The sequence below is a fragment of the Geotrypetes seraphini genome, chromosome 9, assembly GCF_902459505.1.
Source record: "Geotrypetes seraphini chromosome 9, aGeoSer1.1, whole genome shotgun sequence".
NCBI classification, from domain to species: Eukaryota; Metazoa; Chordata; class Amphibia; order Gymnophiona; family Dermophiidae; genus Geotrypetes; species Geotrypetes seraphini.
In genome coordinates this window covers 108,372,545-108,393,701 of record NC_047092.1, presented here as the reverse complement: position 1 = coordinate 108,393,701, position 21,157 = coordinate 108,372,545, and the positions used below count along the sequence as shown (strand labels likewise).

Genomic DNA, 21,157 nt, shown 5'->3' with positions numbered 1-21,157 from the left:
TTTTAACATTTTCTAATGGTGGTGTGCCTCGTGATTTTTTTCATGAAACAAGTGTGCCTTTGCCCAAAAAAGGTTGAAAAACACTGGCCTAGTGGACTGTGTCTCTAGCATATGCTCAGACTGGGCTGACGCTGCAAGGCCATGTAACAGCCCACAATATATTGTATGACTATGGTTGCCTCGGTAGCTAGCTCATTTTCACTCTGGTCCTCAATCCATTCATTTACTTCTCACTACTGTTTAGAACAGTGGTTCCCAACCCTGTTCTGGAGGACCACCAGGCTAGTTGGGTTTCAGGATAGCCTTAATGCATGCCTGGCACCTCCATTATATGCAGATCTCTCTCATGCATATTCATTAGGGCTATCCTGAAAACCCGACTAGTCTGGTGGTCCTCAAGGAGAGGGTTGGGAACCACTGGTTTAGAACACAACTCCAGAAGAGACGGTGGGTTTGGGCAAATAGTTCTGCAGAATCTATTCTCTACTTAAATCCAGCTTTCCCTCCAACCCTGTAGGGTTTCACCAGGCTCCTCCTGTGTGTTCAATGTAAAACCCCATGTGGGAGAATATTTGCCTGCTGTCCTCGAACACCTGTAAAAGTAATACGTTCAACTCCCCACCTCTCCAAGAGATGATGGGCTTGCTGACAGCAAAAAATCTCATCTGTTCAAATTTATGACCATGTTGTGTACAGCAGTGTTTCTCAATTTCTTCAAGCCAAGTACCCCCTAAGCCTAACAAATATCAACCAAGTACACCTGCCCAAGCTCCATCCCTGACCCCATCCCCATAATAATAGTACTAATTGTAACACAATTTCTTCCATCCATTTTTCATATACAGTACAGTACACACAATATAATTATTAATACACTAGTCTTATAGCCCGTTACATTAACGGGTGCTAGAATATATGTGTGTGTGTCTCTCTTTATTTCTTTTTCTCTCTCTCTCTCTCTCTCCTTAGCCGCTTTCTTTCTTTCTTTCTTTTTCCTTGGCTGTCCATCACCACCCCTTGCCTGCTCCCCTGTCCATTCTCCCTTCCTTTTACCTCCCCTGTGTCCACCACCACCCCTTCACAGCTCTCCTTATGCAGCAGCAGCCCTTCTCCCTTTGTTTTACCTCCCCCCTGTCCAGCAGCACCTTTCCCTCCCCCCATACCAGTTCCCTGTGCACCTGCCCCTGTGTCTTTCTTCTTGTCTTTCTGTCTCCCTTCCTCCCTCTGTCTGTGTGTCCAAAGCAGCATTCCCTTCCCCTCCATTTCCCTTCCCCCACACCAGTTCCCTGTGCACCTGCCCCTGTGTCTTTCTGTCTCCCTTCCTCCCTCTGTCTGTCTGTCCAAAGCAACATTCCCTCCCCCTTCCATTTCCCTCCCCCCACACCAGTTCCCTGTGCAGCAGCGTTATTGTTTCCTCTACCCCCTTTCCCTTCCCACAGTAGCGACTACAAACGCGGACCCGAGTCCTTTGGCGGCCCCCCCCTTCCCTTCCCTTCCCACGGGTCCGACTACATATGGCGATTCAAGCAGCGTGTCCAGCAGTCTTCACACGTTGCTTCGGGTCCTTCTACTGGCCTGATTAAGTCTGGCACGTCCGGAGCAAATCAGGGCAGTAGAAGGGCCCGAAGCAGCGTGTGAAGACTGCTGGACACGCTGCTTAAATCGCCAGTCGGGGCCGCGGTAAGGGAAGGGGGGTCGGCAAAGGACTTGGGTGCCGGGCAGCGGAAATCTTCTTCTACCTTGCCTCTCCTCCACTGTCGGGAGTCAGCGCCAGGAGCTTTAACGGCTGGTGGTTCCGCGTTGAAAGAATCCCGCGCCTCTTTGAAAACTGTCACGCTGCTGGAGGCGGGAGGCGACGGAGAGGGCAGGGGGTGAGCCGCGCATGCGCACTTCCTAGCTGCAGCTCACAGAAAACGGACGCACGCTTAGGAAGTGCGCATGCGCTGCTTACCATTTTATTATATTAGATAATGGTAACCACAAAATGAATAAAATAAAGCACACTGTACACACAGAAAATGTTAATTATCATTTATATTTGGGGGGTTTCAAAGAGGTGACTTTCAAATATGCAATCGGTAACAACTGTAGAAAAATAGACAAATATAGAGCAAAATATAGACAGCAGATATAAATTCATAAAACACACATTTTGATAACTAAATTGAAAATAAAATTATTTTTCCTACCTTTATTGTCTAGTGATTTTATGAGTCTCTGGTTGCATTTCCAATATTTCTTCCTTTCTGCCTCCTGCATGCTTCCTCTCCTCCGGACCCCATTCTCTTCCCCCTCCCCCAAAGCTGATCTGTCCACAAAAGCTGCTTCCGGGGATCCCTACCTGCCCCCTGCTGAAGCTGCCGGCGCCGGCAGAGATGCCTCCCTGCCTCTGTCTGCACGCCCCCCAGCAGCAACTCCTTGCCCCCCCGATTTCAGAGAGAATGCTCCGGGCCAGCCAATCATTGCCTGGCTGGCCTGGGACTTTCTCTCCAATGTCAGAATTGACGTGGGTGGGGAGGCTTGTGAGCCAGGTGCATGCTGCGACTCGCATCCCTTACCCTCCCCGAAGCGAACCCTTCCACAGAAGCCGCAGGAGCCGCCGGGGATCCCTGCCTGCCCCTCGCTGAAGCCACCAGAGCTGGCATGGATGCCTCCCTGCCTCTGTCTGCACCCCCCCCCCAGCAGGAACTCCATACAGGGGACAGGCCATGGCACATGCAGTGGCTACCCCACAAGCCTTGCTCCTTGATGTCAATTCTAATGTCAGAGAGAAGGTTCCGGGCCAGCTAATCACTGCCTGGCTGGCCTGGATCTTTCTTTCCGATGTACGGGGGGGAGGGGGTGCTTGTGAGCCAGGTGCTTGTGAGCCAGGTGTGTGCTGTGACTAACATGCATGCAAATGGCTCACAAGCCTTCCCTCCCCCCCCACATCAATTCAAGTTCCAGGCCAGCTGGCCCGGAACCTTCTCTCCAACATCAGAATTGACAAAGAGAAGCAAGGCCTGTAGGCTGGCCGCTGCATGTGCCATGGCCCATCCTCGTTGCTGCTGGGGGGGGGGGGGGGGTGGATGGAATGTGTCGGCTTCATTGGTAGGAGGGGGGTACAGCGGGTGTGCAGATGGAGACAATGAGGCATCCCCGGCAGTGGCTTCAGTGGGAGTGGGAGGTAGGGAGAAATCTCTGGTGGTGGCCAGGCCACGTACCTCCAATAGGCAGCCCGCGTACCCCTAAGAGTACACGTACTGCGTATTGAGAAACACTGGTGTGCAGTACTCCATCAGTTTCTTAGCAGTCTTTCAAGTAATAGCACTTCTATGCTCGATGATCCTAGATGTAATTTATTTGTCTTCCCCACGTACAACAGTCCACAAGGACAAATTACAACATAAATAACTCCTTCAGATCTGCAGTTGGAGAAATGTCTTAAATCATATTTCTCACCAGTCTTGGGGTGTATAGAAGTCTTTTAAGATTCACTCCACAAGTAGAATAATTTCCACAAGGATGATGCCCAACATTGTTCTTACTTATAGTGTTAAAATTCACAGGGAGCTCTGAAGGTGCCAGCATATCCTTTAAGTTGTTCTGTCTTTTCAAAGCCATCATTATTTCTCTGAGAAACTCAGAATGTTTTGAATCACATGCCAATGTCTTCATATAATCTGTACAATCTCATACGAGATATGGTCATAAAATAAAGTGCATACCAATTGTTATCATTGCTCCTATTATTAAAATCTTTAGGTGTCAACAATAATTTTCTATCAAGTAACTTTGCGCTTATCCCTGGACAAGCAGACAGCATATTCTCACATGTGGGTGATGTCATCCACAGAGCCCCGGTACAGATAGCACTTTTAAGTGCATTGTTACTTTAAGAACATAAGAATTGCTGCTGCTGGGTCAGACAAGTGGTCCATCATGCCCAGCAGTCCGCTCACATTGCGGTCCTTAGCTCAAAGACCAGTGCCCTATTTGAATCTAGCTTTACTTGCGTATGTTCTGTTCCAGTAGGAACTTATCCAACCTTGTCTTGAATCCCTGAAGGGTGCTTTCCCCTATAACAGCCTCCTGAAGAGCGTTCCAGATTTCTACCACACTCCTTACGTTTGTATGGAATCTTTTCCCTTATAACTTTAGTGAGTGCCGTCTCATTCTCTTCACCTTGGAGAGGGTGAAAAATCTCTCTCTACTAAGTCAGTTCCATTCAATATCTTGAATGTTTCGATCATGTCCCCTCTGTCTTCTCTTCTCAAGAGAGAAGAGGCCCAGTTTCTCTAGCCTTTCGTTGAACGGCAAATCCCTCAGTCCCTGAACCATTTTTATCGCTCTTTGAACCCTTTCCAGTAGTACTATGTCCTTTTTCATGGACGGCGACCAGTATTGAATGCATTATTCCAGGTGGGGGTGTATAACCCGGTATAACGGCATGATAACCTTTTCAGATCTGTTTCTGATCCCCTTCTTAATCATTACTAGCATTCTGTTTGCCCTTTTTGCCGTCACCGCACATTGCGCGGACGGTTTCATTGACTTGTCTACAAGTACTCCCAAGTCTCTTTCCTGTGGGCTCTTTCCAAGTATAGCTCTGGACATCCTGTATTCATGCATATGATTTTTGTTACTGACATGCATCACCTTGCATTTATCCACGTTGAACCTCATTTGCCATTTCATGGCTCATTTCTCGAGCGTATTTATGTCTCGTAGGTCTTTGCAATCCTTCTGTGTCCTCACTACTCTGAATAACTTTGTATTGTCCACAAATTTAATCACCTCATTCGTCGTGCCAATTTCTAGGTCATTTATAAATATGTTGAAGAGCACAGGCCCGAGCACCGAACCCTGCGGCACTCCATTCGTGACGCTTTTCCAGTCTGAGTATTGTCCATTCATTCCCACTCTCTTGTTTCCTATCCGCCAACCAGTTTTTAATCCACGTGAGTATATCACCCTTGATTCCATGACTCGCAATTTTTCAAAGTAGGCGTTCATGTGGAACTTTGTCATAAGAACATAAGAATTGCTCCTGCTGGGTCAGACCAGTGGTCCATCGTACCCAGTGGTCCGTTCACACAGCGGCCTTTAGATCAAAGACCAGTGCCCTAACTGAGACTAGCCTTACCTGCGTATGTTGTGGTTCAGCAGGAACTTGTCTAACTTTGTCTTGAATCCCTGGAGGGAGTTTTCCCCAAAAACAGCCTCCAGAAGAGCATTCCAGTTTTCTATCACTCTGGGTGAAGAAGAACTTCCTTATGTTTGTATGGAATCTATCCCCTTATAACTTTAGAGAGTGCCCTCTAGTTCTCTCTACCTTAAAGAGGGTGAACAACCTGTTTTTATTTACTGAGTCTATTCCCTTCATTATCTTGAATGTTTTGATCATGTCCCCTCTCAATCTCCTCTTTTCAAGGGAGTAGAGGCCCAGTTTCTCTAATCTCTCACTGTCCGGCAACTTCTTCAACCCCTTAACCATTTTAGTCGCTCTTCTCTGGACCCTTTCGAGTAGTACTGTACAGTGACCAGTGCTGGACGTAATATTCCAGGTAAGGGCGTACCATGGCCCGGTACATCGGTATGATAACCTTCTATGATCTGTTTGTGATCCCCTTCTTATTCATTCCTAGCATTCTGTTCGCCCTTTTCACCGCCGCCGCACATTGTGCGGACAGCTTTATTGACTTGTCGACCAATACTCCCAAGTCTCTTTCCTGGGGGGTCTCTCCAAGTACCTCACCGGACATTCTGTATTCGTGTATAAGATTTTTGTTACCGACATCCATCACTTTACATTTATCCATGTTAAACCTCATTTGCCATGTCGCAGCCCATTTCTCGAGCGTGTTTAGGTCAAGTTGCAGGTTTTCTCAATCCTGCGTCTTCACTACTCTGAATAACTTCGTATCATCTGCAAATTTAATCACCTCATTTTTGTACCAATTTCCAGGTCGTTTATAAATATGTTGAAGAGCACGGGTCCAAGCACTCCACTCGCGACGCTTTTCTAGTCCGTGTATTGTCCATTTATCCCCACTCTCTGTTTCCTATCCACCAACCAGTTTTTAATTCACGAGTATTACACCCTCGATTCCATGGCTCGCAATTTTTCGAAGTAGTCGTTTATGCGAAACCTTGTTGAACGCCTTCTGAAAATCCAGATATATGATGTCGACCGGGTCATCCTTGTGTTTCTGTCTGTTTACTCCCTCAAAGAAGTGCAGCAAGTTAGTCAAGCAAGATCTTCCTTTGCTGAAGCCATACTGGCTGGTCCTTATCAGATTGTGTCCATCAAGGTGATCAGTGATGTTCTTTATCAGTGCCTCTACCATCTTTCCCGGTACCGGGGTCAGACTCAGTGGTCTGTAGTTTCACGGATCTCCCCTCGAACCCTTCATGAAGATCGGCGTAACATTTGCCACTTTCCAGTCTTCCGGAATGTTTCCTGATTTGATCGACAGATTGGCTATTAGTTGAAGCAGTTCAGCTATAGCCCCTTTCAGTTCCTTGATTACCCTCGGATGGATGCCATCCGGTCCTGGGGATTTATCATTTTTAAGCCTATCAATCTGCCTGCACACCTCTTCTAGACTGACCGTCAACCCTGTCAGTTTCCCGTCTTCATTTCTTGCATATAGCCTGTCGTTTTCCAATATGTTGCATATATCCTCTTTGATAAATGCAGACACAAAAAATGTGTTCAGTTTGTCGGCGATGACTTTGTCCTCCTTTAGCACTTCCTTTATTCCATGGTCATTCAACAGCCCCACCGCTTCCTTTGCGGGTCGTTTCCCCTTAATATATCAAAAGAACGGCTTGAAGTTTGTTGCATCCTTGGCTATTTTTTCCTCGTAGTCTCTTTTGGTCCCTCTTACCGCCTTATGGTACCTGCTTTGATGTTGTTTGTGCTTATTCCAGTTTTCATCCGTTTTTGACCTTTTCCATTCCTTAAACGAAGTCTTCTTGTCTCTGATCGTTTCTTTCACCGCTACAGTGAGCCACGCCTGTTCCTTGTTCTTTTTCCTCTTGGATCCCTTGTTGATAAGCAATATATATAGATTTTGCGCCTCGGTGAATGCAGTATACAGTGGTACCTTGGATTACGAGCATAATCCGTTCCAGGAGCATGCTCGTAATCCAAAATGCTTGTTTATCAAAGCGAGTTTCCCCATAGGAAATAATGGAAACTCGCTTTGATAGGTTCCCACCCTCCCCCCCCCGAGGCCAGCAGCGCTGCTCCCCTCCCACGAGAATCGGCATTGCTCCCCCCGAAGGCCCCCCCCGGGGATCCGGCATCCCCCCCCGCCACCATCGGGCACCCCCCCGCCGTGACCTGAGGTCCCCCCAACCCACCTGAACCCTCTTCTTACTTTGATGTAGCCTCCGCCCCTGCACCAGCATGTCCTGTGCTGTGCTGTGCCGGTGCCCGAAAATCTGCCTCCGGTGCTGGGCCTTGAGCATGTGCGTATGCTCAAGGCCCAGCACCGGAGGCAGATTTTCGAGCACCGGCACAGCACAGGACATGCTGGTGCAGGTGTGGAGGCTACATCAAAGTAAGAAGAGGGTTCGGGTGGGTTGGGGGGACCTCAGGTCGTGGCGGGGGGGGAGGTGTCCGATGGCGGCGGGGGGATGCCGGATTGCGGGGGGGAGGGTGCCGGTTCACAGGGGGGGCGCTCGCAAATCGAGGCGCGCTCGGTTTACAAGGCACCAAGTTTGCAAATGTTTTGCTCGTCTTGCAAAACACTTGCAAACCGGTGCACTCGTAAACCGGGTACCACTGTGTCGAACGCCTTCTAAAAATCTAGATATATGATGTCGACTGGGTCACCCTTGTCTATCAGCCCATTTAAGGTTTCAAGGTTTATTAAATATTTGATGAATCGCTGAATCAGTTTACAAAGCGATGTACATAATTATAAAATAGGATAGAATTAAAAACAATACAAAATACATGAACATTGAGATTAAGACAAGACAAACATTAGTTGGAAGGGGAGGAGGGTAAAAAGATACATCTGTTATATCGAGAAAGACAAATAAGGGAAAAAACAAAAGGAAACAGGGTAGTTAGAGAAAAAAAAAAATCATAAGTCAAAAAAAGTTTAAATGTTAAAAGCATCTTTAAAAAGGTGTGTTTTCAAGGATTTTTTAAAAGAAAGGATATCTTTTTCGTTTTTGATATGCTGAGGCAAAGAGTTCCACCATTGGGGACAGATTACAGAAAACATGTCTGATCTTCGTGTACCTATTATTTTTAGAGAAGGAACAACTAATAGATTTTGAAAAGATGATCTGAGTACACGCGTAGAACTGTGGGGAATTAGCATTCTTGATATAAACTGGGGTTCGTTGTAAGCCAAAGTTTTAAATATAAGCAACATAACCTTAAACCATGTGCGATGGCTTATAGGGAGCCAGTGAGCATCAATAAATAACATGTGTAACATGTTCATATTTTCTAGCGTTATAGATCAATTTAATAGCAGTATTTTGGATAATTTGCAGACGTCGTTTTTCTTTTTGAGTAATGTTAAGTAGTAAGGAATTACAATAATCCATTTTAGCTATTACTAGTGAATGAATCAAAATACTCCTTCGAAGAAGTGCAGTAAGTTTGTCAAGCAAGATCTTCCTTTGCTGAAGCCATGCTGGCTGGTCCTCATCAGATTATGTCTGTTAAGGTGACCGATGATGCGGTCCTTTATCAGTGTCTCTGCCATCTTTCCTGGTACCGAAGTCAGATTCACTGGTCTGTAGTTTCCCCGGATCTCTCTTTGAACTTTTCTTGAAGATCGGCGTAACATTCGCCACTTTCAAGTCTTTCGGAATCTTTCCTGTTTTGATCGACATATTGGCTATTAGTTGGAGCAATTCAGCTATAACCCCTTTCAGTTTCTTGATAACCCTCGGTTTGATGCTGTCTGTTCCCAGAGATTTATCGTTTTTAAGCCTATCAAATTGTCTGCATACCTCTTCTAGACTGACCGTCATACCTGTCAGTTTCCCTTCTTCATTTCCTTTGTATAGCCTGTCGGATTCTAGTATATTGGATATATCCTCTTCGGTAAATACAGACGCAAAAAATGTGTTCAGATTGTCGGTGATGGCTTTGTCCTCCTTTAGTACTTCCTTTATTCCCTGGTCATCTAATGGCCCTATCGCTTTCTTTGCGGGTCATTTTCCCTTAATATATTGAAAGAACGGCTTAAAGTTTTGGCCTTCTTGGCTATTTTTTTTGTAGTCTCTTTTGGCCCCTCTTACCGCCTTATGGCACTTGAGAAAGTTCGTGAACTGCCCACACCACACATGCACGAGTACCTTCCTGCCTGACGTCTCTCACGGCTCCTCAGTTCTTAGTTTTCCACGGAGCTAAGAAGTGTTTTTTTGAACGTTGCTAAAATTTTACCTTTGCCTTCCCACTCACGCATAATTTTTAATCATGTTTTATCTACATCAGTGTATCGCAAACCGTGTGCCGCGGCACGCTGGGCAAGAAGAGAGGCTCCGGCGTAGACGTTAGGTTAGAAACATAGAAACATGACGTCAGATAAAGGCCATCCTGTCTGTCCATCATTTTGGGCGACGAAAATGATAGGAGGCTTGCGCCAGAAGATGTATGAGGAGAGACTGGAAGCCCTGAATATGTTACCCTAGAGCAGTGTTCTTCAACCTTTTTACACCCGTGGACCGGCAGAAATAAAATAATTATTTTGTGGACCGGCAAACTACTAGGATTAAAATTTAAAAACCCCATTTACGCCCCATCTCCGCGAGCTCGGTCCCCGCAAACCATCTGATCCCATCTGCACAAGCCGCAATTATGATTTTATATTGAACGTATTTTATTAATGTATAAAAAGAAACAATATTCTGAACAATTGTGATTTTATAAATACAAATATACAGAGCATAGACCAACAAAACCCCTGTCTCCCCTCCCCTTCACATATATCCCCTCTACTACCAAAAAAACTGAACAAGCCAAGTTATTATAGAATACTACATAGAAATATCATGCTAACAGAATACTGCAGCCCCCAGGTATGTCTCTAGCAGGATATATTCTAATGACAAAATAGAAATAAAATTATTTTTTTCTACCTTTTGTTGTCTCTGGTTTCTGCTTTCATCTTCTTTTCACTCTTTTCCTTCCATCATCTGCCCGTTCCATCCAATGTCTGCCCTGTCCCCCTTCCATATGTATCTGACTTCTTTCTATGCCCCTCTTCCTTGTCCATCATCCTCTCTCCATTTTACATCATTCATTCCAGCTTCACTGCCTTCTTCATTTTTATCTCTCTTACACCAGATCTAGCATCTTTATCCCTCTCTTATTTCTCTGCTGACCCCCTTTCCAGCATCAATGTCTCTCTACGTTCTCATTCCTCTCTCTCCCCTTTCTCTCATCTGATCTCTCCATTCCACCCTGACCCCCTTCCCCTCCTGTAATCTCCCTGCCAGCTGTTTCCTTCCTTTTTTCTTTCTTCCTACCCTCCTTCCTTCTTTTCCTTCTCCCTTCCCTCCTCCCTCTATCCAACATTAACTCTCTTCCCATCCCTTTCCCTCCTCAGCAGCATCTCTCCTTCTTCTCCCTTCCCTCCTCCCTCTATCCAACATTAATTCTTCCCATCCCTTTCCCTCCTCCCCTCCCAGCAGCATCTCTCCTTCTTCTCCCTTCCCTCCTCCCTCTATCCAACATTAGCTCTCTTCCCATCCCTTTCCCTCCTCCCCTCCCAGCAGCATCTCTCCTTCTAACTCCCTTCAAGTCCAGTAACAGCTCTCCCTTTTCCAGACCTTCCCAGCCTCCTACAGTGGCTTCCTCCCCTTCCAGCAGCTCTTGGTACTTGCCTGCAGGAAGTTGCCGGTAAATCACTGCCCTGGCAAATTGGAGAGCTGGTGGGAGGGGAGACAGCCACTGTGAAGGCTCCCCAGGATCTTGCTCACACACGCTGACCATCTCCCTCCACCTGCACCTGAATCTGCAGCTCTCTCCGGTATAATCGCAACTTCCCCGCGGCCCTCTTCAGCAACTCGGCAGGATCAAGACACGCTGCCGACGTCGGGACCTTCACTCTCTGAGTCCCGCCTATTTTGTTTCAACTTCCTGTTTCCGAACAGGCAAGACTCAGAGAGGAAAGGCCCCGACGTTGGCAGCCTATCTTGATCGCCTGAGGCTGGGAGGAACATTAATCAGCAGGAACCGCAGTTGGGAGGAACCGCAGTCAGCAGGAAATTTAACTGCCGACTTGATCTCGCCGGCCCTGTGCGGACCGGCAGAAATTTTCTGCGGACCGGCACCGGTCTGCGGACCAGCGGTTGAAGAACTGTGCCCTAGAGGAAAGGAGAGACGGGGGTGATATGATTCAGACATTCAAATACTTGAAGGGTATTAACGTAGAACAAAATTTTTTCCAGAGAAAGGAAAATGGTAAAACCAGAGGACATAATTTGAGGTTGAGGGGTGGTAGATTCAGGGGCAATGTTAGGAAATTCTACTTTACGGAGAGGGTAGTGGATGCCTGGAATGTGCTCCCGAGAGAGGTGATGGAGAATAAAACTGTGACTGAGTTCAAAGAAGCGTGGGATGAACACAGAGGATTTAGAATCAGAAAATAATATTAAATATTGAACTAAGGCCAGTACTGGGCAGACTTGCATGGTCTGTGTCTGTATATGGGCGTTTGGTGGAGGATGGGCTGGGGAGGGCTTCAATGGCTGGGAGGGTGTAGATGGGCTGGAGTAAGTCTTAACAGAGATTTTGGCAATTGGAACCAAAGCACAGTTTGGATTCTTTCCCAGAAATAGCTAAGAAGAAAAAATAAAAAAAAATTAAATTGAATCAGTTTGGGCAGACTGGATGGACCATTTGGGTCTTTATCTGCCGTCATCTACTATGTTACTATGTAACCATTATCTCTTTCTCTCTTTGAGAGATACCACATGCCTATCCCAGGCCCTTTTGAATTCAGACAGTCTCTGTCTCCACCACCTCTTCCGGAAGACTGTTCCGTGCATCTACCACCCTTTCCGTAAAAAAATATTTCCTCAGATTACTCTGGAGCCTATCACCTCGTAACTTCATCCTATGCCCTCTCATTGCAGTTTCCTTTCAAATGAAAGAGACTCGACTGATGCGCATTTACATTACATAGGTATTTAAACGTCTCTATCATATCTCCTTTCTCCTGCCTTTCCTCCAAAGTATACAGATTGAGATATTTAAGTCTGTTCCCATACGCCTTATGATGAAGACCACATACCATTTTAGTAGCTTTCCTGTGGACTGACTCCATACTTTATATATCTTTTTAAAGGTGCGGCCTCCAGAATTGTTCACAATATTTTAAATTAGGTTTTACCAGAGTTTTATACCTCTCATTCTCACGGATGCTTCTCAATCTGCCACCTCCTCTCAGTTCTTTTACTTCCTTCATGAGGGATTCAAGCTGAAGATAGCTTGACATGGAACTACTCCCTCTACCTGGATAACATTTTCTGTCTGCACAGAGACAGAAGTTGTAACCTGAGCATCAGCTTTGGTGATATGATGTTTCCCAGCCATTCTGTTGTGCAGAAGAACTTAGACCTGGAAGAAAAAAAAAAAAAGATAGGGCAGGAAACTCCTACCAAAGTAATGCCCTGTTCCAGAGGCAGACATTGGTTCACAGGTTGCTATAAGAAAAGAAATGAGCTGATCAATCTACAACCTTTCTTAGAACCAGGCTTACTGAGGTTAGGCACTAGGCCAGCATTCCTCCCCTGAAGGGTCACATGTGGAGTCTGATCTCTTAAAGTCCTCGGCGTTCAGTCTCCTCCCCCATCCATCAGCTGACTTTCATCTTCCTGCCTTCTACTGTTGATATGCTACCACTGCTTTCCTCTTCTTCTCTCCCTACCCCTGGACCAGCAGTGGCAGCACAGTGTGATTTCTTTTTTTTCTTTCAAAATTTTATTGAGAAAAAGCAAACACATAGAAATCATCAAGAATCAAACACATAAACTGGACAGTCCCAAGGACCCCAATCCCACCCACCCCATCACAACCCCCTATCCCACCTCTACAGTCTTATAGAGAAATCAAACACAAACGCTATTCTGAGTGCAGTAATACAATTTACCCATGATGGGTCTTCCAGGCCTCTTAAACATCCCAGTTCTTACTATAAAGCTCAGTGTGATTTTAACTTAGCCACACAGCTGCCGGTAGCATTAGTTTACACGTGGTTTCATCAGGTAGCCTCGGGGCCTTTGCTATGACGGCCCACTTCAATGATGTGAGACGGGCCGACCTAGCAAAGGCCCTGAGGTTGCCTGATGAAATTGCGGCTAAACTACTGCTGACAGCAACTGTGTGACTAGGCTAGAGAAAGGAGGGGTATTGCTGGAGAGGGAAGAGAGAAGGGGGTATTGCTGGACAGGGGGAGAAGGAGGAAAGTTACTGGTTTGAAAGGGGGAGGAGGGAAGGGAGAAGGAGGATTACTGGTCAGAGGGAGAGGGAAACTACAGACCGGTGAGTCTGACCTCAGTACCAGGAAAGATGGTAGAGGCACTGATAAAGGACCGCATCATTGATCACCTTGACGAACACTGTTTAATGAGGACCAGCCAGCACAGTTTTAGCAAAGACAGATCTTGCCTGATGAACTTGCTGCACTTCTTTGAGGGAGTAAACAGGCGGATAGACAAAGGCGACCCGGTCGACATTGTATATCTAGATTTTCAGAAGGCGTTCGACAATGTTCCGTATGAACAACGACTACAGAAAATTGTGAGCCATGGAATCGAGGGTGAAATACTCATGTGGATTAAAAACTGGCTGGAGCATAGGAAACAGAGAGTGGGGGTAAATGGACAATACTCAGACTAGAAGAGTGTCACCAGCGGGGTGCCGCAGGACTCAGTGCTTGGACCCGTGCTCTTCAACATTTTTATAAACAATCTTGACGTTGGTACAACGAGTGAGGTGATTAAGTTTGCGGACGATACAAAGTTATTCAAAGTAGTGAAGACACAAGGGCATTGTGAAGATCTACAAAGTGACATAATCAAGCTCGAGAAATGGGCATCGACACGGCAAATGAGGTTCAACGTGGATAAGTGCAAAGTGATGCATGTCGGTAACAAAAATCCCATGCACGAATACAGGATGTCCGGGACGGTACTTGGAGAGACCTCCCTGGAAAGAGATTTGGGAGTTCTGATCGACAAGTCGATGAAGCCATATGCACAATGCTCTGCGGCGGCAAAAAGGGCAAACAATGCTAGGAATGATAAAGAAGAGGATCACGAACAGATCAGAGAAGGTTATCATGCCATTGTACCGGGCCATGGTGCGTCCTCACCTGGAGTACTGCGTCCAGCACTGGTCACCGTACATGAAGAAAGACACAGTACTACTCAAAAGGGTCAAGAGAAGAGCAACTAAAATGGTTAAAGGGCTGGAGGAGTTGCCGTACAGTGAGAGATTAGAGAAACTGGGCCTCTTCTCCTTTGAAAAGAGGAGACAGAGAAGACATAATCGAAACATTCAAAATACTGAAGCGAATAGACTTAGTAGATAAAGACAGACTGTTCACACTCTCCAAGGTAGGGAGAACGAGAGGGCACTCTCTAAAGTTGAAAGGGGATAGATTCTGTACAAACATAAGGAAGTTCTTCTTCACACAGAGAGTGTTGGAGAGCTGGAATGCTCTTCCGGAGTCTGTTGTAGGGGAAAACACCCTCCAGGGTTTCAAGACTTAAGCTGGACAAGTTCCTGCTAAACTGGAACGTACACAGGTGAGGCTGGACTCATTTTAGAGCACTGGTCTTTGACTCGGTGGGCGCTGCTTGAGCGGACTACTGGGCACGATGGACCACTGGTCTGACCCAGCAGTGGCAATTCTTTTTTTTTTTTTTTAATTTATATTTTTATGAATATTTGTTACAACAATAACAAAATCAGGAAAAGCATATAAAAAACAGTACAAAAGGAAAAAAACAACAACTTAAAATTCAAATGAAGACTTATGCTAAGTCCACATTAACAAAGGCCGCTCAGTATGAAAAGTATAATGAAGGAAAACTTATATAGGAAACAGTTTACAGCAGGGGTCCCTAAAGTCCCTCCTTGAAGGCTGAATCCAGTCGGGTTTTCAGGAATTCCCCAATGAATATGCATTGAAAGCAGTGCATGCACATAGATCTCATGCATATTCATTGGGGAAATCCTGAAAACCCGACTGGATTCGGCCCTCAAGGAGGGACTTTTGGGATCCCTGGTTTACAGCCATCCTTGACATGCAATGTGACCCAATTCATTATGTCCTTAACTTTCTTCAACAATAACATTAGTATCTGAAACTTTCAGTGAAACCTTATCAATTAAAAAATTCTCCAATTCTGACAGATCAACAAAAACAAATTTATCAGCCTTGCAAGTGAATTAAAAAAAAAAAAAAAAAGTAGCTCCCACCCCTATAACCTTGGGTTTAAGCTGAAGAAACTGTTTCCTCCTATGTTGTGTCTGTCTGGACACATGAGGAAAAATCATTAGTTGTTGTCCACAGAACAATGCTTGTTTGTTCACAAAGTGCAATTTAAGTATAAGTTGTTTTTCAATTTCTGTTTTAAATGACACCAACAAGGTCGCTCGTTTAGTAATCAAATCCTTAGAAGTTTCAAGAAACTGGGAAATTGTCTAGAGACACAATCCTATCCAGTTCTCCTTCCCCAGTTTCTTTGGTACTCCTGGGGATGTAATATAAGTTTTCAGGAGTAAATGATTCCACCTGAGTATATTGTAAAACATCCCTCATATACATCTTCAGGAGTTCCAAAGGTGCCAAGTAATGTGATATAGGAAAATTCAGAAATCTAAGATTTTTTGCTGTAGCCAAATTCTCCATCTTTTCCATATGATTATGTAAAGTCAAGTTATCTTTAATGTTAGAAATACAGTTTTTTGCAAAACATCCATAGAGTTGTGAGAAGTAAGTAAAGATAACTGATTTTGTTGCTCGTTAACTTTAACTGTTATATCAGATGAAAATTAACAGAGATTAGTAACTGTGCTCTGTAATGAGTACTCTATCCTATTCACAACCAGCCAGACATCATTAAGAGAAATTATTTTGTCCTTTTGTACAGAGTCTTGGTTTGACTCTATCACCATTCGGACCGGAGTCAAAATTTTCATTCCCTGAGAAGATATATTTGTTTGTTGTATATCTGTACTCGCATTTGGTGAAAGTATTTGTTCTGGAGGTTAGACTGTCTCCTCTTCAAGAACAGAGACAGATCTCCCAGTAGAATTCATTGCTGGTTGAAGAAGTGGGGACAGTTCGCTCGAGGAAAGAGATGCAGTAAGTGGAGATGGAACCATCCTTTTCCTTAACATTGGTGGTGTTAAAGACTGGAAATGGCGATTTATTGGCCCTATCAAAGGCAAAGGCGATACTATCTTTGCCTTTCTTTTTCACATTTCGTTAGGAAATTATTCTCCTGCCCTCTGCTCTCTAGGACTCCGAAGGGGCTCAAAAGGGGTGTGTCCTGCCCCTTTGGCCACGCACTTTCAGACACGCGACCACGGGCCACGCACCGCGGCACCCCTCGATCTTTATGGAGCCTCCAAGGACCCCTCTCGTCTCACTGGATGCCGGAACTGCTGCAGCTTCTGTCTGCCTTGGGTGACTTGTGCTGCTGGCGGCACTGGCGGCTCCCTCCTCACAGCTCCCTCGATCTTTATGGAGCCTCCAAGGATCCCCCTCGGCATGCTGGACGCCCGAACTGCTGCGGCTTCTGCCTGCCTGGGGTGACTTGTAAAGTGCTGCTGGCGGCTCCCTCCTCACAGCTCCCTCAATCTTTATGGAGCCTCCAAGGACCCCTCTCGTCGCGCTGGATGCCGGGACTGCTGGGGCTTCTGCCTGCCTCGGGTGACTTGTAAAGTGCTGCTGTCGGAACTGGTGGCTCCCTCTATCTTTATGGAGCCTCCAAGGACCCCTCTCGTCACGCTGGACGCCAGGACTGCTGCGTCTTCTGCCTGCCTCGGGTGACTTGTAAAGTGCTGCTGGAAGCACTGGCGGCTCAGTAGCGGTAATTCTTATGTTCTTATGAAGCTCTGTTCCAAGTCAATGACATGTTCAAACTCCTTACTCTGACACTGACTCCATTGGTACCGACCCAGCTAGAGCATAAGGCCACCAGATCCTGCGGTACTGATACTGGATCTCCGGTACATCGTTGATGTTCCACTTACAAGCACCTCTCACAAAGAGCCCATTTTCCATCCAGCTTTCTTCCTCATCATCTTGATGATCCAAGTCCACTCAGCATCATCTTTCATCCTCAGCTGCTTTGAAGCGCAAGCATCGCTGCTGTTCCTGCTCTACAAAGCGTACAAGGAAGTCACATCATACATTGCTGTCTTCATCGGATCGGCACCAGGTTCAATGTTGACACTGGTTCCGATGCACCCCTTTGCCAAAAGACTTTTATGATTTGAATTTAGTCTGACTTGGCAGATGATGTCTCTGAATCCACTACAGAGGCTTATGACACCCCTTCTGAAAAGTCTCCACAAAGAGCTAAGTCTCCTATTGAAAGACTTTTTTCTTCACAAAATTTATTCGGCAATTAGGTAAAGAGCTCCCAGTCAAATTAGAAGCTGATTCTACCTACAGTGCTGAATATTTAGAAGCTTTGGACTATGATGAGCCTCCTAAAGAACTTCTTCGATTACCATTACATGGTATTTTGAAGGAGACTCTTCATAAGAACTGGGAAGCCCCCTTACTGTTGTTGTGGCCCTCAGAAAATTGGACTCTATACAAAATCATCGCTTCTGGTTTTCTCAACCGTAACTCCAGCATCAGTCTCTTGTAGTAGTCGACTTTGTAAAAATCTACTCTATCCAGAATCTATGCATTCGTGCCACCAGGACGTGAAGGGCGCACTATTGAGAAATTTGGCCATTGCCTGTACCAGAACTCAATGTTGGCAACAGAGTCATAAACTACAAATTCTATATTTCCTGCTATGTCAAGACTCTGATTAAGAAATTGTCTTCTTTTGATAGGTATATTCCTTCACTGCAATTACAGGATTTTCATCATATCTCTCGCACCCTTGCCCTGGTTAGAAGGTATATGGCGAAATCGGCTTATGATGCTTTTGAATTATCTTCCAGAGCCTCAGCTATATCAGTGGCAATGAGACGTCTGGCATGGCTCAGAGTCTCCGATATGAATGTCAACATCCAGGAAAGATTGGCTAACATTCCATGCTTTGGGTGATGAGCTATTTGGTGACTCTATTGAAAATGCTACCCAAAAGCTCACTGACCATGAGAAACATTGGGATGCTTTAGTCAAATCCAAGTCTTAAGCCTTTAACTTCCAAGCCTTTCAGGCCTTTTTTCTTCCTATCAGGGGTGTTTTTCTTCCAAACCTGCTGCTCCCCTAGACCGCAGCAGAAGAAGCAGAAGCATCAATGTCCTCGAAAAACAGCAGCTCCCCAAAAGCCTGCTTAGTCTTTCTATCCCAGCCTCTCTCTCAACCCATTGGAGGATAGCTTCAAATGTATTATCCTCGCTGGGAACTGGTTACCACAGACCTCTGGGTTCTAACAGTCATTCGAGAGGGATATTCTCTTCACTTTATCGAGATTCCTCCAGATCATTCTTCAAGAGAGTCTCCTTTTCACCCTCAGCGGACGTCTCTTCTTCTTCGAGAGATAGAATCCCTTCTCCTTCTCAATGCTATCAAAAGGGTTCCTCCTGCACAGAGAAACCAGAGGTTTTACTCCCGGTATTTTCTCGTTTCAAAGAAGATGGGAGGTCTTCATCCAGTCTTGGACCTCAGGGGTCTCAAGTTTCTAGTGAAGGAAAAGTTTTGGATGTTATGCCTGGCAACTTTATATCCCCTCTTAGATCACAATGACTGGCAATGCTCTCTGCTTCCAACCCCAGGAAATTCCTCCATTTTCAGGTGACTATCACCATAATCAATACAAAGTACTACTCTTTGGCCTTGCATCCTCTCCCAGGGTATTCACCAAGTGCCTGGTTGTAATGGCAGCAGCATTACGGTCTAACGGCCTTCAAGTCTTTCCTTACCTGTACGACTGGCTGATCAAGGATCCTACCTCACAAGGGGTGACAGTAGCAACTTGCATGACAATTCTCTTCTTTCAGCAGGAGGATTTCGAAATCAAATTTCCCAAATCCCAACTTCATCCATCTCAGACTCTACAGTTCATAGGAGCTCTGCTCAACACCATTCATCTCAGGGCGTTTCTACTACAGCAAATACAAGACAATTTGATTCAGCTTTGCACTCAGATTTATCTGCCATCTCAGCAGACAAATGATGGTACTACTGGGCCACATGACCTCCGCAGTGCATGTTACTCTGTTTGTGAGACTTCATTTCAGGATACCTCAATGGACTCTCGCATTTCAGTGGTCTCAAGCACTTGACCCACTCTTTGGTGGTTTGTTTTTTTTTTTTTTGTTTTTTTTTCAACGTTCAGAAGAGCCACCTCATTCCGATGCAAGACCTAGAATACCTGAGAGTCTTTTTTTCTATGAGAGTGAACAAAGTATTTCTTCCGGAGTCATGCATGGAGAAGCTTCTCCAGTTGATATGTGCCTTTCTAAACACTCCTGCCCTGACAACCTGGCAGTACTTGCAGGTTCTGGGGTCAATGTTCGTGACCATAGACATGGTTCCCTCAGTGAGAGCTCACTTGTGACCGCTTCAGGAAGCACTTATCTCCTGTTGGAGTCCGCAAAGAGATCTGCTCCATCAGCGGCTCCCTTGGACAATGGGGGCTCGTTGCAGTCTAACCTTGTGGTTGAATTCTCTCTCTCTCTCTCTCACCAGAAGAGTTCCCCTCCATATCGCCACCTGGGTGATCTTGATGACGAATGCCATCCTTTGCGGCTGGAGGGCACTTTGCGTGGACTGTCCAGTCGAGGGATGTTGATCTTCTAAGAAGTGATCGATCAATCACTTGGAACGTTTCAGCTAGCTCTCTTGCATTTTGAGAGTACACTCCAGAACAGGACAGTTTGAGTCTTCTCGGACAATGCCACGACAATGGCTTATATTGGTCGCCAGAGGGGCACCAGGTGTGCATCCTTAAGTCTGGAAGCCCAAATGCTCTTTCATTGGGCGGAAATCCATCTTCTGTTGTTTTTGGCAGTGCACATAGCAGAAGTGAATGATGTGTAAGTGAATTTTTCCGGCCTTTAAACTCTGGATGCTGAGAAATGGTCTCAGTCCCAGAAAGCCTTCACATGTATAATGAAAAAATGGGGATGGCTGACATTTGACCTGATGGCATCAGTGTCCCAACAGGATAGCGGTTTGGTTCTTCTGCTGATGTCACAAACCAGGAAGCAAATGGTTCATGGTCCAGCCGTGGCCACAGGATGGCCTCCTCTATGCTTCTCCTGCACAGGATCAAAGCGCACTGAGATCAGGTGATTCTTGTGGCACTCTATTGGCTGAGATGGCCGTGGTATGCAGATCTGGATTGGGGTCTCAAACTTTCCTGTCACTCACGACTCCTCACACAGGGCCCAAAAGCCCTGCAGGATCCAGGGCGTTTTGTACTTACAGCATGGAGCTCGCTCGCAACTTTAGTTCACTGGGACTATTCGGATGAGTTGGTAGCTACCATCTTACACTGCAAAAAGAAATTGATCATTGCAGTGTACACTAAGGCTTGGCAAGCCTGGTGTGATCGGAAAGGTATAGACCCAGCTCAGCATAGATACCGGTGGTACTCGCTTTTTTCCAGGAAGGCCTAGAGAAGGGCCTAGCAGTTGGATCTCTGAGAGTTAAATAGCTGGGCTTTTGTGCTTTGGTCCTAAGCCCCACGGGGCCTCTCTTGTGGCTCATCTGGATGTGATTAGGTTCTTGAAGGGCACTCCACCCTCTGCTGCATTGGCTATTTCTGACTTGGAATCTTAAGCTGGTCCTCAGGGCACTTGCCAGTCCACCCTATGAGCCTCTAGACCAAGCTTCTCTGATAGATCTCACCATCAAGACAGTATTTTTGGTGGCTATTACCTCTGCCCACAGGGTGTCTGAACTTCAGGCTTTGTCCTGCAGAGATTCCTTTCTTTGGATTATGGACTCAAGCGTGACCTTGTGCACTGTCCCCTCTTTCTTGC

General features: G+C 45.9%; 1 protein-coding gene across 4 annotated transcripts in view; it reads left to right on the top strand.

Moving 5' to 3' along the window:
- UBXN7 (UBX domain protein 7) overlaps positions 1–21,157 on the top strand; it is a 622,514-nt gene that overhangs the window by 141,186 nt on the left and 460,171 nt on the right. The gene's annotated exons all lie outside the window — the stretch shown is intronic.